Here is an 11,964-nt window from a genome sequence, read left to right as displayed (position 1 = left end):
CAAAATAGAACGATCTTTGGTGATAACTAAGTGACATTTTTTTTTTACTGTTATAATGATTTCTCGCTAGAAATAACATCAAAACTGCAGTTAGGTGAGAAACATACATTTATACACAAACTGACCACCAAGCGCAACTTTTAGATGCCACATTTTTATTTTTTTTTGCTCAACCATCATGGAATGGAACACACAGGATTGTGGGATATCAAAGGCAGCGATCTATGCTGCCTTTAAAAATCAACCAGATGAAGGTATCTCAGGAGGCAGGAAGTGAAGATAACTTTGGATTCAAACAAGCCTTCTTACCTTTAAATTTGTCATCCGAAGGCAGCATTTTCCAGTTTTTTGGACACAGCCAAAGTTTTCAGACTCACTAGAAACTTCCAGGCAGGTGTGTTGGAGCTGGTTAAAGCTAAACTCTGCAAGATATTGGCTCCCTAGAAGCAGTACTGACACTCACATGACATGTAGGCATTTTCGGTGGTGAACAAGAGTTATCATGGGCACTCTGACTGGTCTGCAGCTACAAAGCTCCATGCGATGCACTTCTGAAACCTTTCTATCATGGCCAGCAATAAGTTATTCAGCAATTTGAGCTACAGTAGCTCTTCTGTGAAATTGGACAAGATGGTCTAGCCTTCACACCCACGTGCATCAATGATCCTTGGGCACCCATTACTCTGATGCCGGTTCACCGGTTGTCCTTCCTTGAACAACTTTTGTAGGTATTAACCACTGCGTACTGAGAACACCCCACAAGATTTGCCATTTTGGAGACACTCTGACCCAGTCATCGCACCACCACTATGTAGCCCTTGTCAAAGTCACTCAGGTATTTTAGCTAGCTAATTTTCCATGCTTCTAACACACGGAATTCAAGAACTGTCTGTTCACTTGCTGCTTGCTGTCCATCCTTCTATGGATGTGTACATAGATCCTGTAATCTTCTTGACGAAACTCCCTATAGTAACATGAATTACTGAATCTTTATGCTAATTTTCATCATGTATATACTGGCCTGGAAATACATATACAGATAAAATGGTGTGCATTTTGTATACTTATGCAAATCCATTTTAAATTACTTTGGATAAAAGCATCTGCCAAATGCATAAATGTAATCCGCATTTACATGACATGTTTGAAATAAGTAGTATAAAAAGTTCTAAAAATGACCTGATTACTGTACATAATGCACATTGCTCGTGGCCAACACTGCTGATATGTACAACTTTTTGGGGAAGAGATTCTAACTTGTCCTCTTGAAAGTCCACACACGCTCACTGAATGCATTAAGAACTAACCCATACCCACATACACATGCTGGATAATGTTGAGAAGGTGGCGATACTCTTCTGTGTGAGCAAGCTTTTAATGCAGTGTGAACTACAAGAACATCATAAAGAATAATGAGCAGATATGAGGATACACTGTAAAGTAGACCTGCTTTTGTTTAGGTAGATCTGAATATACCTTCTCCATAATTATTATACATCATTTTTTGATGAAGAAAAAAACAATCACATACATTAACTAATGACTTGCTACTACAACCTTCACAAACCTACAAAAATAAAATATGACACCCAAAAGCTCTTTTAGTACTTCAACAACTGAAAACCATAACAAAGTATCAGCAGCTTGAACAAAGGAAAAAAAATCTATGTTTTTGAGAATGCAACATGCTTTTACCTTATGCATTTGACAGATGCTTTTATCTGTAACTCATGGTCCAATCAAGGTACACATTTGGTCAGTATTGTGTATTCAAACTCATGACTGTAGTAGAACAATGCTTTCTTGATTATATGCAATGAATTGCATGTTGAGTTCAAACCAGTGGAAAGCGCTTTACCATTTTGTTACGCTACTATGTTACTGAGAAAGTGCACAGATTACAGCGTTACTCCCAACACTGTGTGTGTATAAGGGCTTTTTCACGGTCTCTGAGTTAACTGGTGTGAAGGTGAGAGAGATAAAAGATGGAAGGCTGCTGTTACCCAGACTATATCTGTCAGAGCTGATAACAGACATAAGACGGCTGTGTCCATCTGAGCAGGGAGTTAGAGAGCCAGAGACAAACAGAGGAAGTAAAAGAGTTGAATATTCCAGAAAGACTCGCTGCTGTCTGATAGGAATCTGTGTAGTTGCCCAGGAGAAAACAGTGGATATTAAGGCCGCTGTTTCACTCTCATGCATGACTTTGGTTACTAATAAACCCATTTAGTAAACCCTGCACAATCTATACCAATTCCACACAGTGCTATCTGTGTGTATAGACTATAAATTGGAGGTCAAGTCACAGATGAATGTGTGAATTTATGATGAACAGTTACAGTTTTGTTCATCTCTTTTTTAGTTTGTCTACATGGCAGAATACACACATAATAAGAAACGTGTATGTCCAACCCTGCTGGAAAAAGTAAAAAAGAAAAAAAGAAACAATGAAAAAAATAAAGCCCAGGGAAACAATCACTCTGCAAAGCAATCTCTCATTTAAAAAAAATTATATTGAAATATTATTTATAAATAATAAAATAATGTTGTACTCTGTATAAAATGATAAATGATGAAATTTACTTAAGCAAACTTTACTAGTTTACTAATTGTTATCAAAAACAACTTTACGCATGTTAAATTAGTTAATAGATTTCCATCAAAACATACAATAAGATTTTTTTTAATTATTGCTATTCATAATAATTTAATTTAATTAATTGAATTAATCAATGAATAAATAAATCAGAAAATATTTTTTTAAATAATGAATGGTATAAAACTGCTGCAAATAAATAAATACATAAATATATAAATACATAAATTTTAATAAATACAATAAAAAAATACTGAGCATGATGACATTTACTTAACTAGCAAACTTTACTAGTTTAGTAATGGTTAATGAAAATAACTGCAACTTTAAGCACATTAATGATCATATTTTCATCCACACAAAATAAGAAAGTTTGTTTTGAGATGATTGCTATTCATATAATAATTGAAATAATTAAGTTATGCTGATCAAGTAGTCAAATTTATATTAAAAAATTATATATCAGTATTTGATATCTGTCAGATATCTATCAGAGGGAGACTTAATGGCATTTGTGCATTCAATCTGCACTGTTAACTAATTTTCCTTCTAGGTACACATGCATCGGACGGATGTGTTTAACCATTGTCACATTGAGCTTGTATTTCAGTTCCTCGGACACAAATAGTAAACTCTAAATTATATCTATAATCAGCTCATTACCTCATGAGAAAATTCTCTCAGTCTAAATGTGCATTTGGATGTTCATTTACCTCAGAGCCTTTGAATGGGTTGGTCGTTTCTGTTTTTGCTGAATACAAACAGATGCTAATTATATTTCCACAAACAGAACTTCTCATCCAATGCCAGTTCATCAATCTCTGGTGCTGGATGCACATTTGTGTCTTCGTCTGTGTTTTTAAATGCCATCCTTCCAAAATGTAGACAACAGTGTGATGCAGAATGCATGGTAATGCAAGGTGTAGCTCTTCACCATAATCCATCTCATACTCGGTGAGACGTCTGCACACACGCATAGGCACAGCGGAAGGGAATGAAAAAAAAAAGCTTATTCCAAAATGTTCAGCCATTAATGAACGAACTATTGCTATGCTTGCAGAAAAGCCAGCCCAAAATAATTCTTAGGCATTAGCGTAGTGTTGTAGTTGCTTATCCATACATTTTGTTCTCAAGAGGCGCATTCGTGGAATCATAAATAGAAAAATAAACTGACGATTCCCAGAATTTGTTTCCCCCAGGCCTTTCAGAATTTCACCAAGTTTAGCTACCAGATGCAGTGCCATTAGCCTAAGCTAACGCTAACCAGGCCTCGGAAATCAACAACATGCAACTTGCCAACAGGCAAAAAGATAGAAATCTGATCAGAGATAGCCATCATAATCAGCAACTCCCAGAGAGGATCTTTTCAAACAGCGATTATTTCACACTTCTAGAAGAGCAACAATGAAGACAGGTGGTGAAAGATAAGTGGCCGATTGACCACAGTTTTAAATCATGAAGTGAACGTACTGAGCATCATCACATTTCGATAAGCCGCAGGCCAGTTCGCCTCTCCGCTGTGCCAGATCCTCAAGGGAGACACTAGACTCCAAATGAATAGCCTGTCACTTCCATAATAACCTGAAATAAGTAGCAGCTTGGTTAAAACAGCATTAGCGCCTGAACACTTCAGATTAGGTGCAATATTGCCTTTGTCCTCACAGCATTTATGGCCATTTTAACTCATTTGTTAGTATAAATCAAGCCAACAGTCCTCTAGGCACAGAAGCTCTGGGCAAGGAATCATTCTCCATTTCCATTTTTTCTCATCTCACCAATTTATTTTTCTCCTTTTAGCCACTTGCTGTCAATACAACAGCAGTGGGTAGAGGACAAAAGTTGTATGCAAAATTTTCACACATCTGTGAACATGTTTGAATAGATAATATATAATTTAGACACATGGACAGCATCTAAAACGTAAAAGTATTAACATATCCACAGTTGTACAAACACAACAATCCTCAAGAAAATTGTCATATAATATTTATAAGTGCTTTTGTACATTTTAGAATTTTATACACATATTTGAGCTGTAACCACGACCCTAAACTGAACAATTTCTTGACAATAATAAAACAAAACAAAACAAAAATAAGCATGTAAATGCACAGTGACAAATTTAGTCACAAATATACTATTTTGTTTAGCATTTTTAAGCTTTAATGCTACTTTAAGTTACTAGCTTTAAGTTACTGTAAGTGTACAATTTTGGAATCCATCTACATAAGTTGAAAACAGTACCAGAAATCAAAGAGAACAGAAATAAAGTATTATAATATCAAATTAGGTAAATGCATTCAAGAAATGCGATGGCAGTGAACATTCAATATTTCTGTCAGGACCATTATCATCAAAGATGACTGATAATTAGCATACAGTTTGGTGTATGGTGGTATGGTTCTGTTCTGGGGAAGAACTCCCTGCGCATCCATGCAGTCTAGCATGGATAAGAGCAGGGAGAGCATCAATAACCCCCAGGGTAAACAGAACAGAACAGAAATAAATGTATTGCAGATATCATAAAAGTTCAATAATTGAATGTAACATTTTAGAAATTAGTCGGATTCAAAGGAGAATCAGAAGGCCAAATTCTGACTGACGAAAGGAGGAGTTGTTCATGCCTAGAAATTCTGAGTAAAATATCTCTAAAGTATAATTCCATTCATATTTAAATAGTTTTTAGCAATTTTAGAAAATCCCCATTTCCACCATCAGGACAATAATCAATAATCAACTAAAGATGTTACAAATCTCCCTGGAAGAGGACGTGTGTCCATATTGGCCTAATGCACGCTGAGGAGGAGAATTTGAGTGGCCAACGACTCTCCAAAGATCACACCTGGAGAATTGCAGAGGTTAGTTGAGTATTGGGGTCAGAAAGCCTATAAATAAATGAATGAATGAACAGCCCTTACCACATGTTGTAAACCTGACTGCCTCTGTTAGAAATCTATGGGCCATGGTTGGATCTTCCATCAGGACAAAGATCCACGAACAAACATCAAAATCAACACAAAAATGTGTAACTGACCACAAAATGAAGCTTCTGCTATGGTCGTCCCAGTCCTCTGACCTGAACCCTATAGAAAATAAGTGGGGTGAACAGAAGAGAAGAAGCACCAACATGGAGCTGTGAATCTGAAGGATCTGGAGAGATTCTGTATGAAGGAATGGTCTCTGCTCTTTCAGGTGTTCTCCAAGCTCTTTAGGCATTATAGGAGAAAACTCAGAGCTGTTATCTTGGGAAAAGGACATTGCCAATAATTGTGGCCAATGTGAACAAGAGAGAAAAAAACATGTATTTCATAATGAGAATTACCCCCTCACTTTTCATTGTTTTACTTCAACGACAGGTCAGAATTTTGTGAATTTTTTTAATGAAAGCTCGGAAGAATAAACTATGTAGATTTATTTCCACAGCTGTATATAATACATATAATAATAATAATAATAATAATATAATAATACATATAATAACTAATCTCGTTTTGTTTTCTACAGAATAAAATAAAGTATTACATGCTTTGAGTAACATTGAGTTGAGGTTGAGTAAAAAAAACAATCTCTCAGAATCTTTTTTTTTTTTTGGATGGACTACTCTTTTATCACATCATAAAGTGATTCATCTTATAACGTAATAGCTGGAAACAAGTTGAGTTTCAGACTGGAAGTCTCCCAACTTGCCAAATCATGAGCCAACCTCAAATATGACTGACCCTTCCAACAGCACAATAACTTTTTACAAACAACCAGAGCCATTCGGGCATTAAATATGTATGCTTTAGAACATAGCTCCAATTTAGATTTGGACTCATTTGCAAAACTAATTTGCCCTAGCTTCAGTAGCTCAACTGTTTGGACCTTTTTCACTCTATAGGAACGTTTGGAATGAGTAGATGCTCGGAAAAAAAGGGCTGAGAAACTCTGGGTGAATTCAGCGCCAGCACCCTATGAGTCCATGTAATGAGCTGCAGTTTCCAGAGCACCATCACAACAAGAGGTAAATAACATAATTTGGATTCGACGCAACGCAAGTCTAAGTCCATTCTGAAGTAAATGGCCACACACAGTAAAAATGAAGGAGAGTGAACAGAAAAGAGATGGGGGATGAAGGAAAAGAGACGGCTCACGTTGGATTTGACAAGGGAATGTACAGGAAAAACACAAAGAAAAGAAAAGCAGCATGTCTAAAGCTCAGCAGGAGATGGGCTGTAATTTCAGTCCTCTCTTTTTTGTTTTAATAGACCTGTAATCAGTCTAAATCCAGCGCTGTCTCTCTGCAGGCATCCTGCGGACTGTGTTTGTGCACACACTTGTGTCTGTTTGCCTTTGTGTTATATTGGACTATAGGACGCCACAGTTATGTTTGAGCACAACAGGATGTAACTGCACAAATTTTCTCTCTGTCTCGTTTTTTTTTAATGGTCTGCAGTTCGGTACCTTACTGTGTATGTTATGCTCCTTCCCCCCGTTCCCTTTGTCTGTTCTCCTTCTCTCATCATTGGTGGATATATTTAGGGTAATAAATAGGGTGTCTATCACACTGAAGGTCAACTTTTCCACTGCTAAAGGCATCAAGTCTCTCACTTTCTCTGTGAATGAAATTTGTAATAATTAAATGACTGTATTTACAGTGTTTTTTATTAAGAACAATCAAGTATCTATAATAAAGTGTGTGTGTAGAGTAATTAAACTATACTTGAAATGTCAAATTTTGAATGATAACTGAAAGTAATATTTCTTCTTAAACAACTGTTGCTTCAAAAAATAAGATTTGAGATAATTATGTGCTAGTAACTCAAGGTAATCAAGTAAAAAAAAAATAGTGTGTCAATATGTAATGAACGAACACTTACACTACCATTTTTTTATTTAATTTAATTTAATATTTAGATGCATTAACCTAATCACAAGGAAGAGTAAAGACATTGAAAAAAACTATAATAATAACAACAACAACAACAATAATAATAATAAAGAAAAAACTTTGCGGTTTCCACAAAATTATTAAACATCACAGCTGTGATAAGTTCATTTTTGAGCACCAAATCAGCATATTCAAATTATTTCTAAAAACTCATTGGAAAAATGAAACTTGTTCATGTTTTTACTATTTTTTGAGTAAATAAATTCAGTCTTGGTGAGATATGAGACTTGCCAACTTGCGAACAGTAAATGTTTTACAAAAGTGCAACTTTATGTGCACTAAAATCTATTTAAGAAGAATCAAATTTGTTCAGTGACTGGCCCAATATTACATACAAATATAGACTGTGTCGCTAATTCCACTGAAATAATAATTATTTAAATTGTGAATGTTTATTTGCTACTAGTTATCTTTACTTAAATGGTTAAGCGAACTCTTTGATAAAACCGCAGATAAAATTGATGTCACAAGTTTAAAGATTTAAGACACCATTACTTAATTAATTTAGGGAAACAAGCACATTCAATGTATCAGGCTTTACAGTGAATAGCACTCTGATTAATCAGCTTATATTATAATAAAGTAAATGTACTCTGCTGTTGCCTCATTGTACATTACGTGACCTTTTAAGAACAGAGTAATTTTACTCTCAAGGTCCTGTATGTATGTGAATAATACCCATGCCAGGACATCCCAAGTCACGTGGCCACACAGTGATTAATTAGAGCAGTGACTGCTGTGTATGAGCACTAGCACTAGCACTAGCACTAGCATGAGCACTAGCATGTTTATGGCAGTGCAATGATAGAGGGTTCAAATAATAGCCTAAATGCACATCAGGACTCTCAACAGGCAGCAGTCAGCTTTGTGTTTTCAGTCTCAGCTATGAAATAACTCTTCAGGTGGTCACATATTGCTTGAGGAATTTTATTTTATTCTAAATCAAAATGACGCATTATTGGTAATTCTCTCACCTCATCTCATCATGTGTATGACTATATTATTCGAAATGACTGATATCAGTTCCTTGGGGGGAAAGATGTACAATAATGGCATCGTCAAAAGTTATTTCCATATGGCAACCTAGTGGTACACAATTTTCATACCACCTTAATGATGCTAAAGAAGAATATAAAAAATGACTGAAATACCTAGCCATTTTCAGAAAATGGTGCAATTTGTTCCATATTTTATGGAGTTTTTCCATTTCATTTGAAAAGGTTACTGCCTTCAAGAAATGTTCCTACTTCAGACCCAAAGCACCAGAGCTGTAATCACTATAGGGGGATGCATTTCCCCCACTAGTTCACATTAATGGTCAACAAATATGGGCTATGGGTTCAATGACTAATTACCAAATCATAAATATGTGAATATAGCTTTGCAAAAAGTTATTTATGGTTGTCAACCCTAAATCTAACCCTAGTGTTACATTATTTCAACTCCATACAAGTAAGTTTAAAATGTATGTGTAATAATGGCTTTAGCTAGTAAATATCACCACAACACATTCTGGATAGTGAGTATTCTTATTTATAGTGCAAACAACAAAATTTTTGCTATAACAATAACAGGTTTTGAAGTTTGAAGGGCAATTTAACATTTTAAATACTACATAGACATTTTAATTAATATCATTCTTTTTAGTGAAAGCAAAACATACTTTAATGAATAGGTGCATGCAAATTGGCTGATATTTTGACATTTAAAGATAATGTTTTAAAATAAATTTTCCACTTCACTGTAAATTGATAAAACTATCAAATAATGTACTGTATCTAAGTTACATTACCATATAAAAGTTTTGTGGTTAGTAAGATTTGATTGATTGATTGACATTAATACTTTTGTTTAGAAAGGATGCATTACACTGATCAAAAGTGACAGTAAAAGCTTTGCAATTGTTCATTTCAATAAATAGGTACAGTAAATAAGCAAGTACAATAAGTAAGTAAATAAATACATAAATCTAGTTTCATGAGTACATTAGAGTGATTTCTGAAGGATCATGTGAGACTGGAATAATGGCAGCTGAAAATTCAGCTTTGTCGTCACAGGAATAAATTACATTTTAAAATATATTAAAACAGGCATTTTAAATAAATATTTCACGATATTACATTTATACTTACCCTTTGATTAAATAAATACCACCTTGGTGAGAATAAGATACTTCTTTCAGATAATTATATTAGTAATAAGTAATGGGGACACAAAATTGCACCGTTTTCTGAGAATGACACATCTGTTTTTTTTTTTTTTTTTACAGACCAATATACTGATCTGAAGAACCTACAGTATAATAATATAGTATCAAGAACGTTTTTATCCTCCAAAGAATTATATAGTCAACTCAAGAACCATAAACTGAGAAAAAATGGTTCTTGATAAGAAGGCGGCTATTTGCTGAACCAAAGAACCATTGAAGAACCATTATTTTTACAACAGTGCAAAGTCTGCTCCGATTTATTATAGATGCTCACAGATGGCTCGTTAATATAATAGGAACCAAACTACATGAGAACAGAATGGCCCAGAGCATTACAGAGGAAAAGAGAGAGCAAATACTTCCTCTAAAACACATAGGGTGTTTTATATATAGGATGTGCTTTTGGAGCGTCAGAGAGATAATATTATCTGGACTCAGCATGTTTCACTACCTCAGCTGATGTTGGATAGTGATATAGAGGCTTGTATACACCTGTTAAACTGCAAGCCAGTCGATACCCAAATAATGGGGATTTGCTTTCACAAAAGAACTAACCTTATGGGGACACGAAAGGTGATTCAACACAGAAGAGCAGCTCTCCACCAAAACAGATGAATGTGCCTCTATGCATTATTCATTCCATTAAATGGCATCTTGTTTAAAAATTCAGGGTGAGAAATCTGAACATTATACCTTATCGCTCTGACAACAGCATTGTGTAAGAATGACACTACCTGGATCACATTGACTGTGATTGTGAATGTTTACAAAAGATTATGGGGGATTGTGTGGAATATTCAGCAATGTGTGTGTGTCATAATACGAGCAACAAAAAAACTGATAGATGCAGTCAGCATCTTTTCTCATATTTGTTCCCAGGCAAAATCCTCCTCAGATGAACTAATCCTATATGAGATAATCCAAGACCTTCTCACAATCTCAAAGCTGGGTGCATACAGCCAAAATTAGCTGGGCATGCAAATGCAGGTTCTAGAGTGGACTATATGGTGCATGGAGACAAGTTACCCATAGAAGAGGTGATATTATGGAACTATGAATCAGATCATTTTAGCTGAAAAATCCAATTTAGACCATCTTCTTGTTGGTCATTAGTAGGTGCAAGATGGGTAAGGTTATTTACCAGCTCAACAACCTGCAGGTCAGCATGGTAGAACATCTTGAACAACCATATGCTTTATGGCCATGTACACTACCCTTCAAAAGTTTGGGGTCGGTAAGATTTTACAATTTTTTGAAAGTATGCTATGCTCACCAAGGCTGCATTTATTTGATAAAAAAATAAAAAATAAAAAAATATATAATAATAATATATTCCTGGACATCATGTTGCCTATAAATGTACAAACAACAACTTTGGTATTGTTGAAGACCCACTGTAGTGAAAATCAAGTTTTTAACTTTGTATGTGATGTTTTTAATAAGCTTAAAGTCAAACCATGTGTAAATTAATCAGTCAATGCTATTGCTGAGCATGCGGTGTATCAAAGTCAGTCCCAAAAATGTGGTTTGAAACCAGCCATGTGTCCTACCATCACAAACACCAGTCCCATCAACTTGCAGAGCTTTTCATTTGGTCAAACATTTCTATTTACAGCGTGTTGCAGCAGCGTTAAGCAATGTAGCCAATAACAGACATATCTGATTTCTTTAACACAATGCCCAATCAGAGGTGTCTAAAGTTTGTCAGAATCCACTCCCTGCTCAAAGCACTGGAGTTTTGTTTCAGAGTTCTGTAAGCTTATGAAGCCTCTGATTAAAACAAAGTGTTGACATGATGTAAATAAGACATTCAATGTGCAGTACAGAGATTCATTGATTATAACAGAACTGTGTGAGATCGCGATAAACTAAGACAAATTATAGTTTTTAGTGATTATAAGGGGAGCACTCTTTGCACACTTTCTAGGCTATAATCCATTAAGAATTTAGAAAATTCACTCATGGATTCATTCTTGAAAGTGCAGTGAATAAATCGATAAATCATTAATCTAAGATTGCCCTGCCATTGTGTATCGCTTACTACTTTAGTTAATCGAGTGAAAGTGGAGCAGGTCCTGTTGTGAGTGGTGGCGAGAGAGTTATATTTAATTTTAAATCATGAATAAATTATTTTCATGGGAAAAAATGTCATTGAATTATTTTCAAAGATAGATCAGTTTAATTAACTTTAAATTAACATTTTCAGTTTATCGTAAAATTTTATATATA

This window comes from Sinocyclocheilus grahami, unplaced genomic scaffold, assembly GCF_001515645.1.
Source record: "Sinocyclocheilus grahami isolate Dianchi unplaced genomic scaffold, SAMN03320097.WGS_v1.1 scaffold848.1, whole genome shotgun sequence".
NCBI lineage: Eukaryota > Metazoa > Chordata > Actinopteri > Cypriniformes > Cyprinidae > Sinocyclocheilus > Sinocyclocheilus grahami.
This window is presented reverse-complemented; position numbering follows the sequence as displayed.